Source organism: Saccopteryx leptura, chromosome X, assembly GCF_036850995.1.
Source record: "Saccopteryx leptura isolate mSacLep1 chromosome X, mSacLep1_pri_phased_curated, whole genome shotgun sequence".
Lineage (NCBI taxonomy): Eukaryota > Metazoa > Chordata > Mammalia > Chiroptera > Emballonuridae > Saccopteryx > Saccopteryx leptura.
Genome location: NC_089516.1, coordinates 70,656,011 through 70,668,070, shown reverse-complemented (window position 1 = coordinate 70,668,070; position 12,060 = coordinate 70,656,011). Strand labels below are relative to the sequence as shown.

At 38.1% G+C, this 12,060-nt stretch overlaps 1 protein-coding gene across 6 annotated transcripts in view; it reads left to right on the top strand.

Moving 5' to 3' along the window:
• The window catches only part of ZC3H12B (zinc finger CCCH-type containing 12B), a 208,114-nt gene that overhangs the window by 84,974 nt on the left and 111,080 nt on the right, over positions 1 to 12,060 (top strand). For 5 of the 6 annotated variants that reach the window (XR_010747891.1, XM_066357451.1, XM_066357449.1 and 2 more), the window contains exons 2-3: positions 3,625 to 3,759; positions 6,245 to 6,408. The exons of the other annotated variant lie outside the window; for it this stretch is intronic. The gene's annotated coding sequence lies outside the window, so the exon portion shown is untranslated. The remainder of the gene's footprint in view (positions 1 to 3,624; positions 3,760 to 6,244; positions 6,409 to 12,060) is intronic. 6 annotated transcript variants of the gene reach the window in all.

The window sequence follows — 12,060 nt, the reverse complement described above, 5'->3', positions numbered from 1 at the left end:
TTACTGTTCTGTTTGCTGTTTGTGTCTGCATTTTTTGTACCTGGTTGTGGGAGGGGCTGACCTGTGTATAAGGACTGAGTGTCTCCTGCTTAGAGCTGACAGCAACTATGTAAAAGGGTCCAGGCCCTTTAATATTTGCCTCTACTCTTCACCTCCTCTTGCAACTCTCTGGTCTTCCCACAGAGTCTTTTGTCGAAACACTATAGAGTGGGCTCAGACTGGCTTCACCACACCAACCCCTCCACAGATGCAAGCGTGGTGGGTTAGGTTAACTGATATCAGGAGGACCCCCCCCCCTACTTGAGGGATCTCTTGGTAAGAAGCTTGGTATGAGGAAAGTGGCCCCTACTCCAGAGCCTAATTGCTCAGCCACTGCTGGATACTCCAATTCTATTTCTCACCAGAGAGGTGAGCAGCAAGTTCAGGTTCAGGGGGGGCAACAGTCACCTCTTCAGAAGTTCTTTCAGCTGAGGAGCTCCTGACCTCAGGGAAGAAGACTGAGAGAGTCTTCCACTGGCGTTCATTGGGACCATTCCCAAACAATTCCAGCAATAGGCTCTAAGGGACTCACACTTTAATTGTTTGATCTCTAAGCCTCTCTGATTTCCCTGTGAAACTTAGCCCAATAGGCAGGGTATCCAGGAGTTGGGCTGGCTGACTATGAGGCTCTACCTCATCCAATGTATGTGAGCTGTTGTGCAGGTGTTGACCACAGAAATCAGAATTTGTCTCAGCTGGGTTTGGTGCCTGATGAGCTGTCACTTTGGATATGCTGCTAGTAATGCTAGTTTGTTCCTTCTCTGATGTCATCTGTAGTTGGCCACTGGATGTGTTGGTTCTAGGCCTATTAGGAGGGAACCTGATGCAGACCAGTGTAAGACACTGCCCATTACTGGCCCTCAGCAACCTTTTTGGAGCTATAAGCGATCCAGAATTTGCGGCTGCCTCTGCTGGGGTTAGGTGCACTTGGAAGGACCATGCTGCACATCTAGGCTGGCTTTTACTAGCACCAGGCCTGGGGCAAGTCAGCAAAAAACTCAAGGTTCCCCGTGGGCTTACTTCTGCTGCCTCTGTCTGCTGGCTGCTTTTTTTGGCCCCTGAAACAACCTCTGGTAGAGTACAGAAGCTGGGGCTGATCAGGCATCAGAAAAGGTGGTGGATGCGGCTCCAAGCCCAGGCCTCCAAGTGTTGCTTTGTCTTGAAATTTTTACAGATCTCAGTAGGATGTGACCACTTGGAATCTAGTGGTTGTGGCTTCTGAAACCTAGAAAGTGGTCTGCTCACAGTACAGACAGTTTCTACTGAATCTCCTGTGAAGGGAAGCACCAGTAATGTCATATTCTCAGGAAAGCGGAGTAGGGGGACTCATCCTCAACACCGAACAACTGAGTCAGTGTTACCACTTCAGCCTTTTAAGCCCTCTGCTTTCTGGCAAAGTCTGCCTACTTCTCAGCAGGGCCCAATCTCCATAGAGTGGGGCAAGAGACATTCCTGAGGGTGGCACAATTGCTTTCCCCCAGGCTAATACCACATGGCGGGGATTTCTCCACCCAAGAAAGGTGGCAACTGCAGTATGGAAAATGATTCAGCCCAAAGATTCCAGTCACTGTCCCCCACTGGGCATCTCTCGAGGGCCACCAATCTCTCACTCTACTCATGTGATTCTAGTCTTCTCAGCCCTCCCTCTGCTGTAGCCCAGAGTAAGTAGCTGTGAATGAAATTTTCTACATTGGCCCTTTGAGAGGTTCCTGCATCATTCAGATCTCCTATCTCTTTCTCACAGACAGAAGCCTCAGCTCTTTTCACCACCAGATGCTATGTGAACACCTCTTCTAGGGTCTGGTACTCTAGGCTGGGGTGCCCAGCCTGGGGCTTTGAACCAACACCTCTCAGGACTAACCTCCCCTGCAACTGAGATGTCCCTTAGGGCTCTCAGCTGGCCTCTTGCTTCTGAGAGTGGGGTAGCACTTTTAGGGTCTCTGCCCTTCCTACTAGTCTCAATGTAGTTTTTTCTGTGAACCTTTGGTTATAGACTCCTCTTCATTTACTCCTGAGTTGGTTTTGCGGAATGATTGTTCTTAAATTTAGTTATAACTCCAGTTTAGTCCTGGAGTGAGTGTAACATCCATCTTCCTATTTTATCATCATGCCCCTCCACAAATTTTTTATAAAGACAAAATATTTGTATATTTGCTTCCACCATAGAACAGATAGTAATTGCAAATAAGCACAGGAAAAGATGTTCAAAATCATTAATTATTGGAGAGATGCAAATTAAAAGCACAATGGCTTACTATTGTATACCTATTAGAATGACTAAAATTTAAAAAGAACCAAGTCCTACTGATAAATTAATTCTTTAATTTCTAAAATAATTTTATTTTTCTGCCTGAATTGTGGTGGCTCTGGATAGAGCATCGACCTGGAACACTAAGGTCATGGGCTTAAAACCCCAGGCTTGCCTGGTCAAGGTACATATGGGAATTGATGCTTCCTGCTCCTCCCCCCCTTCCTCTCTCACGCCCTCTCTAAAATGAATAAAAAAACATAAAAAATTCTTATTTTTCCAATTGAATCTATAAAAATATATTTTCTGAAATTTGAGTATTTTTTGTTTTAATGTTTTCTCATATTAAAGAAGGCTATAGCCTCAGAGTTCCTTTAAGTCCTAATAATTTTTTATTTAGAAATTAAATTTAATGGGGTGACATTTATCAATAAGAGTACATAAGTTTCAGGTAAACCTTTCTATATCGTTTGAACTGTTTATTTTGTTGTGTGCCTATCAGTCAAAGTTAAGTCATTATTCATCACTGTATATTTGTCCCTTTTTATTCCCCTCCATCCCACCTCTTGCCCCTGATAACCACTTCACTTTTATCAATGTCCATGAATTCCATTTTTATATCCCACTTATGTATGAAATCATATAGTTCTTAGTTTTTTCTGATTTACTTATTGCACTTAGTATAATTTTGTCAAGGTCCACCCATGTTGTCATAAATGGCAATATATCATCATTTGTTATGGCTGAGTAATATTCCATTGTATATATGTACCACACCTTCTTTATCCAGTTCTCTATCGAGGGATACTTTGATTGTTTCCAAATCTTAGCCACTGTGAATAATGCTGTAATGAATATGGGGGATGCACATGTCTTTGCATACCAATGTTTTTTTGGGGGTAGATACCCAGTAAAAGGTTTACTGGGTCATATGGTAATGCTATTCTTAATTTTTTGAGGAAAAAGTAACCCTCATTTACTCCTGGTGGGAATGTAAACTGGGTTTGTTTTCTTGTAATAGACTTGTTTCTTTCTTGTGATGGTCATCTGTCCTGGTAGGTCACCCTTTAACATGCTCATGAAATTTAGAAAATTCTTGGGATCCTGTTGTGTATATATTTGTTCTTTGCTATTGCTAGGTCATGTTTATTTTAATTTACATTTTCTCTCTCTTTTCTTTCCCATAAGACCATTGTGAAGATTAGATGTCTGAAAAGTTAAAGAAGACTAATACACTTTCATAACCCTCTTCACAATCTTCTGTATTCCAGTGAGATTTCACTCTGGGGGGTACATACAGTAAACAGTCACCAATTGTGCTTCTCTTATCCATTAAGAATGAAGTAGACTAAATAGCCAACTTGCAAGATACTACTGCTTCTTTGAGGATCATGAATTTCATAATTGACACTTGGAAAGAGAGATAATAACCACGTATCTTCTTAATCTTGGGCATACAAGGAAGTACATAGGTGAGTAACACCTCTTTCAAGCCATATGTTCATATTTACACCATTGTTTAAATAATTTTATCTGCTTCTTCAAAACATTGTTTCCTACCTTGCTTGCCTATAAGATGACACTCAAACCAAAGACATAGCTGTTACTCACTGATAAAGACAAGAAGAACAATTTGGAAAGCCAGGAAAATTCTCCCTTCCCTGAGGATCTTATAAGCTATTTAACATATATTAGTGGAGAATCTACTATATGTGGCACTTAGCATAGGGAACTTAGGAATGAATAAGACTCACTTTGTCTTCAAAAAGCTTAGTTTATTGGAATAAAAGTTATTGAGAACATTCTCCTTAGTCTCCTTCTAGACTTCAGAGACACGTTGTGAGCCTTTTCTTGGCTGCCCACAAATGTTGTATTATTACATCTATAAATCAGTAAAATGGTAGAATCAGAATGTGATATGGGTAAACAAGTTTGACCTTTCATCATGATACCTATGGCAACAAGGAGTTACAGTTAACAATATATTTGTTGTTATGACCACCTCAGATCACTGCCTCATGGGAATATATTTTCTCACAGATGACAGCTTGAGGAATAACCTTAATATTCTGATAATATATACATGAGATATCAACTCCAGAATAGCAATCTCACTCTTGAACTTGTTTCACATCTAATAGAAGGTCTTAGGTGTATTTGTATAAAGCTATATGCCATTTTCTTAAAATTTATATATACTTAAATGAACTATAAATTATAGTGTCTAATGATTTCAAGTTAAATACTATTTCCAGTTTTTCCTGCTTTGACTTTTTAAAAATTTAATTAGAAAATTAAGTGTATTGGGGTGACATTGATCAATAAGAGTCATAGCTTTCATCCTTGACTTCTAATGGATTTTGTTCACCTGTACAGTATCATTGACTCACTGCCCTACTCATACAGCAACCAAATCTTAAAGACATTCTTCATTTCAAACATTCTTTTCTATTGTCCTTCCAAAGCATCAGTGTTCCAGAAGTTTCATTTTGTTTTTGTTTGTTTGTTTCAATAGCCAGGGTACATGTCCTGAATTGTGTCTGGCTTCAAAAAGCATCACAAGAGTCTAATTTATCAGAACTTATTTCCTAATTTTGATTTTGAAAAGTATAGTCAACACACTACTAAAAGTAATATTCAGGGAATGGGAAAATACCCAAAGCTAGGTAGTGAGGATAATGATAAAGACCTCCACAAAATTTTGTTAGGCCATACTTTGTTCCTAGACCATGATTTAAAGCTCTGACTTCTAAGTGGGAAACATGTTTTGAAACACTTCAAAATTCAAAATGGTAATTGTTTATTAGTTAATGGTTTAGCATTTTAAATTTTCCTGAAAGATCATTCCTTCATTTATTTTGGAGTGATGTAGAAGGGAATGGGTAAAATGTCAAATGTAATCTAAGTTTTTTTTTTTCTTGTTTCTGTCAACTTTGTAAACCGCATGTGTGACTTTTTAGTTAATTAGACCATGAAGGAACTGAAGCATAGAAAAGACTCCTCAAGGTGAATTTAATACATTTGAAGTCATTAGGAAATTAATATTTATTCTGAATTGTGGTCCTTTAAGTAAGATTATGATCTTATTTTGTTTTGCATAGAAGATCAACAAGAAGAAATAGCCATAAATATTCTGAAAATTTTACATAAGATCTATCTGTACATCTTTTGTTACTTAATGAAAAGACTAATATAGAGTAGTTCTTAAATTCACTGTTATCTGTTTTTCTTTTCTTTTCTTTTTTTTTTTTTGTATTTTTCTGAAGCTGGAAACGGGGAGAGACAGTCAGAAAGACTCCCGCATGCGGCCGACTGGGATCCACCTGGCACGCCCACCAGGGGGCAACGCTCTGTCCACTAGGGGGTGATGCTCTGCCCCTCCGGGGAGTCGCTCTGCCACGACCAGAGCCACTCTAGTGCCTGGGGCAGAGGCCAAGGAGCCATCCCCAGCGCCCGGGCCATCTTTGCTCCAATGGAGCCGCGCTGCGGGAGGGGAAGAGAGAGATAGAGAGGAAGGAGAGGGGGAGGGGTGGAGAGGCAGATGGGCGCCTCTCCTGTGTGCCCTGGCCGGGAATCGAACCCGGGATCTCTGCACGCCAGGCCGATGCTCTACCACTGAGCCAACCGGCCAGGGCCTTTTCTTTTTTTTTTAATGTATTATGAGTGCACACACATAGACACATACATAATTCAATTACTCTTCTTTTAGACTGTTTTTTCATAGTTACAACATAAGTTCCTTGGGTCTGTGGAAGATTCTGATTGTCAGTATACATAGAAAATTAGAAAGGTGCTACACCTCAGATTAGCAGAATTATTGAAAGGAAGTATCAAACTTGGAAATCTAAATCTCTTGCTATCCTGACTTTAGTACAGAACATTAAAAGGGTAAAATGTGTTTGAGAGGAAGGTTGGCCTTCTGCTCACATAACTGTATTGGAATTTCCCTTTCCAAAGGCTTAAGATTCTTGGATATTCTTCAACAACAGAAGATAAAAGTCATGATATGATGGATAAGCTACACATATAAGAAGTACAGATGTTGACTATAGGTCTCCAAAAAATAATTGAGCTTGTTGAGAATCTGTTCCAGAAGTTGCAAATCTCTGAGATGTTAAGATGTGAGTACTTTGGTGTTTTGTTTTTATTAATGGGTATGTGTGTTCCTGAAAGAGAGAGAGAGAGAGAAACAGAGACAGAGAGAATATTTCAGTGAGAAATTATTATAATACATATAATATAAAAAGTTGAGGTTACATTTATAAGAAAAGCTTTCAGAAAAGTTGAGTTATCAAAGCAATTGTAAAAATCTTAAGTATGCAGCTAGTAAGAATTTCTTTTTAGTTGAAAAATATGTAGACTTTTGTAGTTGTAGTACATTTACACAATGGAATACTACGTGGCTGTAAAAAGGAAGGAATCTTACCTGTTGCAACAGAATGGATGGACTTGTAGATTATTATGCAAACTGAAATAAGCCAGGCAGAGAAAGATAAGTACCATATGATCCCACTTATATGTGTAATCTAATGAACAAAATTAACAAGCAAAATAGAAACAGACTCATAGATACAGAAAACAGACTGACAGCTGTCAGAGAGAAGGGGATTGGGTGGCTGAGTGAAAAACATGAAGGGATTAATAAAAATAAACTCATAGATACAGACAACAATATGATGACCACCTGAGGAAAAAGGGGAGTGGGGGTAGTAGAAACTATTAAGGGAGGATAAATGGTGATGGAAGAATACTTGACTTCATGTGGTGACCACGCAGTACAGTGTACTGATTGTGTATTATAGAATAGTACACTTGAAACCTATATAATTTTATTAAGCAATGTCACCCTAACAAACTCAATTACAATTTTTAAAAGTACATGTAGGCTTTTGTAACAGGAAATTATTTTAGGAAGGAGTGAGAGAAAAGGAAATATTATTTACTAAGCTTTATTAATCAAGTTCCAAGTGCTTAACATGCTATTGTGTTTAATCCTCATAAGAATCCTATGAAGTATGTTCTATTATCATCTCCATTTTGCACAGTGAAAATAGTTTTGAAAAACTTTCTTTACTTGCCTAAGGTTATGTAATTATTAAGGTCAGGGTTGCGTTTTAAACCCAGGTCTCTCATACATGTAACACTGTACTTAGCACTAAATATCTAAGAGAAAACTATGAAAAAAATATATATATGGTCATAGAGAAAGAGAGACAGAAACTTTGAAAGGCAGACAGGAAGAGAGAGAGATGAGAACATAGTTGCAGCACCTTAGTTGTTCATTGATTGCTTTCTCATATGTGCCTTGACCTGGGGGCTCCAACTGAGCCAGTGACCACTTGCTCAAACCAGCAACCTTGGGCTTCAAGCCAGTGACCTTTGGGCTCAAGTCAGTGACCATGGGGTCATGTCTATGATCCTACACTCAAGCCAGCGACCCTGCACTCAAGCTGGTGAGCCTGCCCTCAAGCCGGAGGAGCCTGCGCTCAAACCAGCAACCTCAGGGTTTTGAACCTGGGTCTTCAGTATCCTAGGCCTGTGCTATATCCACTGCGCCACTGCCTAGTCAGACATATTTTTACATATTCTATCCAGAAAATGCTCTGAGAACCCAATATGTACAACTTAAGAAAAGTCATCACTAGAGAAAGAAGCAACCATTCTCAAGCAGTTAAATAGCTGTGGTTATGGCTTTTTTCTTTTTTATTCTTTATTTTTCCATATACTACGTAAATGAAAATCAAATTTTCCTGAATAAGTTATACTTTTGAAAGTGTAGAAACAAAGTCTTACATTTTGATTATATTTAATTAATTTAGCTAAAGCAGAATGCAAAGTTCATTCTGACTGATTCTAGACTCATGTCACATACTTTGGGATGCTTGATCAGCCTAAGGAATTTTGGCCCCTTTTATTTTTAGAAGTTAGAAATGTTTAGGTAGTTTTAAAGGTGGAAATATGTCTATTTTTATTAAGTTACAGCCTTAAAACTTATTCTGTATAATAGTTAATATGCAGAATATTAGTTATTCTGCAAGTTATTATGCATAATAGTTAATAACTTTTAATTACGTATTCACTAATATTTTTCAGAATTCATTAAGTATATCAAAATTATAGGCAACTGTGGGGGCTGGGTGAAAAAGGTGAATGGATTTAGTAAATTAAAAAACTTACAAACAACTGTGTCATGTTTTGCAGGAAGGAAGAGATTGGGGGAAGTGGAGGGATGTAAAAGTGTAAAAGGGGGATAGATGGTGATGGAAGGAGACGTGACTTAGGGTGGAGAACACACAATACAATATACAGATGATGTATTGTGTACCTGAAACCTGTATAATTTTATTAACCAATGTTATCTCAATAAATTCAATTATTATTTTTTTCTTTTTTGTATTTTTCTGAAGCTAGAAACTGGGAGAGACAGTCAGACAGACTCCCGCATGCACCCGACGGGGATCCACCCGGCATGCCCACCAGGGGACGACGCTCTGCCCACCAGGGGGCGATGCTCTGCCCCTCCGGGGCGTCGCTCTGCCGCAACCAGAGCCACTCTAGCGCTTGGGGCAGAGGCCAAGGAGCCATCCCCAGCGCCCAGGGCCATCTTTGCTCCAATGGAGCCTCGACTGCGGGAGGGGAAGAGAGAGATAGAGAGGAAGGAGAGGGGGAGGGGTGGAGAAGCAAATGGGCGCTTCTCTTGTGTGCCCTGTCCGGGAATAGAACCTGGGACTTCTACACGCCAGGCCGACACTCCACCACTGAGCCAACCGGCCAGGGCCTCAATTAATTTTTTTAATTATAGGGAACTCTGGTATAGTAGCAAGATCTTTTGATTTGAACTTAGAGGATTTGAATTGAAATTCAACTCTGCCTCTTATTTACTATGTAAATTTGGATAATTAATCTCTGATCCTCAGTTTTCTCATCTGTAATATAAGAATAATTATCCCTGCTTCATATAGTTTCTATAAGAATAAGTTTATATAATAAATATGAATTTACTTTGTAGACAGTAAAATTTTATCACAATATATGAGAACAGAACAACCCAAAATCTATGAGACACAGCGGGAGCAATTCTAAGGGGGAAATTCATGGCATTACAGACCTACTTCAAGAAACAAGAAAACCCTCAAATAAACAATCTATCCTTACACTTAAAGGAACTTGAAAAGGAATAACAAAGCCCAAAGTGAATAGAAGAAAGAAAATTATAAAGAGCAGAACAGAAATAAATAAAATAGAGTCTGATAAAAAAATATAGAAGATCAATAAAAGCAAGAGTTGGTTCTCTGAAAAAATAAACAAGATAAAAAAAATACTTTTTACTAGACTCATCAAGGAAAAAAGAGAGTGGACCCAAATAAATAAAATCAGAAATGAAAGATGAGAAGTAAAAATTGACACCAAAGAAATACAAAGGATTACAAGCAAATATCATGAACAACTATATGCCAACAAATTGGACAAGCTAGATGAAATAGATAAATTACTAGATATATACAACTCCCAAAACTGGATCTAGAAGAATCAGAGAATCTAAATAGACAGATCACAACTATAAAATTGTGGTAGTAATCAAAAAACTTCCAAGAAACAAAAGTTCTGGACCAGATGGTCCACAGTTGAATTCTACCAAACATTCAAAAAAACACATAACATTCCAAAACCACATAAATAAACCATGAAAACAGAAAATTACAAGCTAATATTCCTCATGAACATAGAAACTAAAATCCTCAACAAAGTATTAGCAAACATTAAAAAGATTATGCACCAGGATCAAATGGAATTTATTCCAGGGATGCAAGATTGATACAATATCTGCAAATCAATTAACATGATACAACACATACAGATAAAATACAGCACCCATTTATGATTAAAAAGAACACCTCTCACCAAAGTGGGAATAGAGAGAACATCCATCAATATAATAAAGGCCATATGTGACAAACCCACAGCTAACATTATACTCAGTGGGCCAAAACTATAAGTGTTTCCTTTAAGATTGGGAACAAGACAGGATGTCCACTCTCATAAGTCTTATTTAATATACCTCTGGAAGTCCCGGCCACAGCAATAAGACAAGAAGAAATAAAAGGCATCCACATTGGAAAGGAAGATGTAAAGCTGTCATTATTTGTAGACTATATGATACTATATGTAGAGAACCCTATAGATTCCACCAAAAAATTACTAGAACTAATAAATGCATTGTTAAGTAAAAGGATATAAAATAAACTATCACAAAGTAAGAGGAAAGGGAATCAAAAGAACACTGTGAAAATTGGTAACTTATTTTCTCTTTGTTATTCCCAGCAAGACAGAAGCTAAATATTTATAAAAATGAGTAACATGACCCCCCACTGAGTTACTTTTTCTGAGTCTCCTACCTGTTGCCCCAGGAGTCATGCAGTTGACAAGATACTGGCAGAAAGGTAAAAATGTATGGAAGAACTACCTGCTAGGTTATTCTCTGTGTGTATAGTGTTCTTTCCTCAAGGAGAAAGCTGCTTACCAAGGCATATCAACATCTTAGTACAGGGAAATTCGAGGAAAGTTGGGGATAGATAGTAGTTTCATAACAAAACCAAAAAGGACCATTGAGATGAGATATTGTGGTAAAGTAAGAAACACACTGGACTGGAAGAAAAGGGACCAAAGCACCAGTCCTGATGTCATGATTGATTGCATAATCTAGCACAAGTACTTTTTTCCTCTTGGCCTCATGGTTCTCCTCCATACAGTTGTGTGGTATAGACTATAATTTTCAAGGTCCATTTCAGTATTGATAATCTCTGATTCTAGTTTAATTATAATAAAAATATTCAAATTGGATAGATTTTAGGATGCCATTTACACACACCTAAAAGGATATATATACAAATAATTTTTTCATTGTGTCATAATAAGCATTCACTTGCATTAATAGTTTTATTGGGTTCTAATTAACATAATTATTTACCTTTTCAAAGTATTTTAAGACATAGCATCTCATTTCATTTGCAACATAGTGGCATTTCATCATTTATTCTTACATAATAAATTAAGAAACTGAAGTTGAAAGTTTTACACAGTCCTATAGTATGTGGTAGAGCCAGAAATCCAACTCTGGTCTGTTTCTAAGCCCAGTGTTTTTTCCCTATACCAGGCTTCTTTGGTGATATTATCCAGGCTTAGAATAAGTAGAATTCATCTTGAAAATGAATTTAAAATAAAAGTTACTATTTTTTCTTATGTTAAAAGTAAAGAATAAGGACAATTTTTATATTCCTTAAAAATATTCACATTTCAAACTCAAGTTGCCAAACACATTCAAGCAAATGCACTGATAAAATATAAATTCATCTTTCAGAGTGCTATGGATTATGAAAGATTTAAAAAATAGTATTTGTAACAGCTTTAGTATCAGTGAAACAAGTGGCTATTTAAATGTAATATTTAGAAGAAGCATACTGCCTGACCAGGCGGTGGCGCAGTGGATAGAGCATCAGACTGGGATGCGGAAGACCCAGGTTCGAGACCCCGAGGTCGCCAGCTTGAGCGAGGGCTCATTTGGTTTGAACAAAGCTCACCAGTTTGGACCCAAGGTCACTGGCTTGAGCAAGGGGTTACTCGGTCTGCTGAAGGCCCACGATCAAGGCACATATGAGAAAGCAATCAATGAACAACTAAGGTGTTGCAACGTGCAACTAAAAACTGATGATTGATGCTTCTCATCTCTCCGTTCCTGTCTGTCTCTGTCTATCCCTCACTCTGACTCTCTCTCT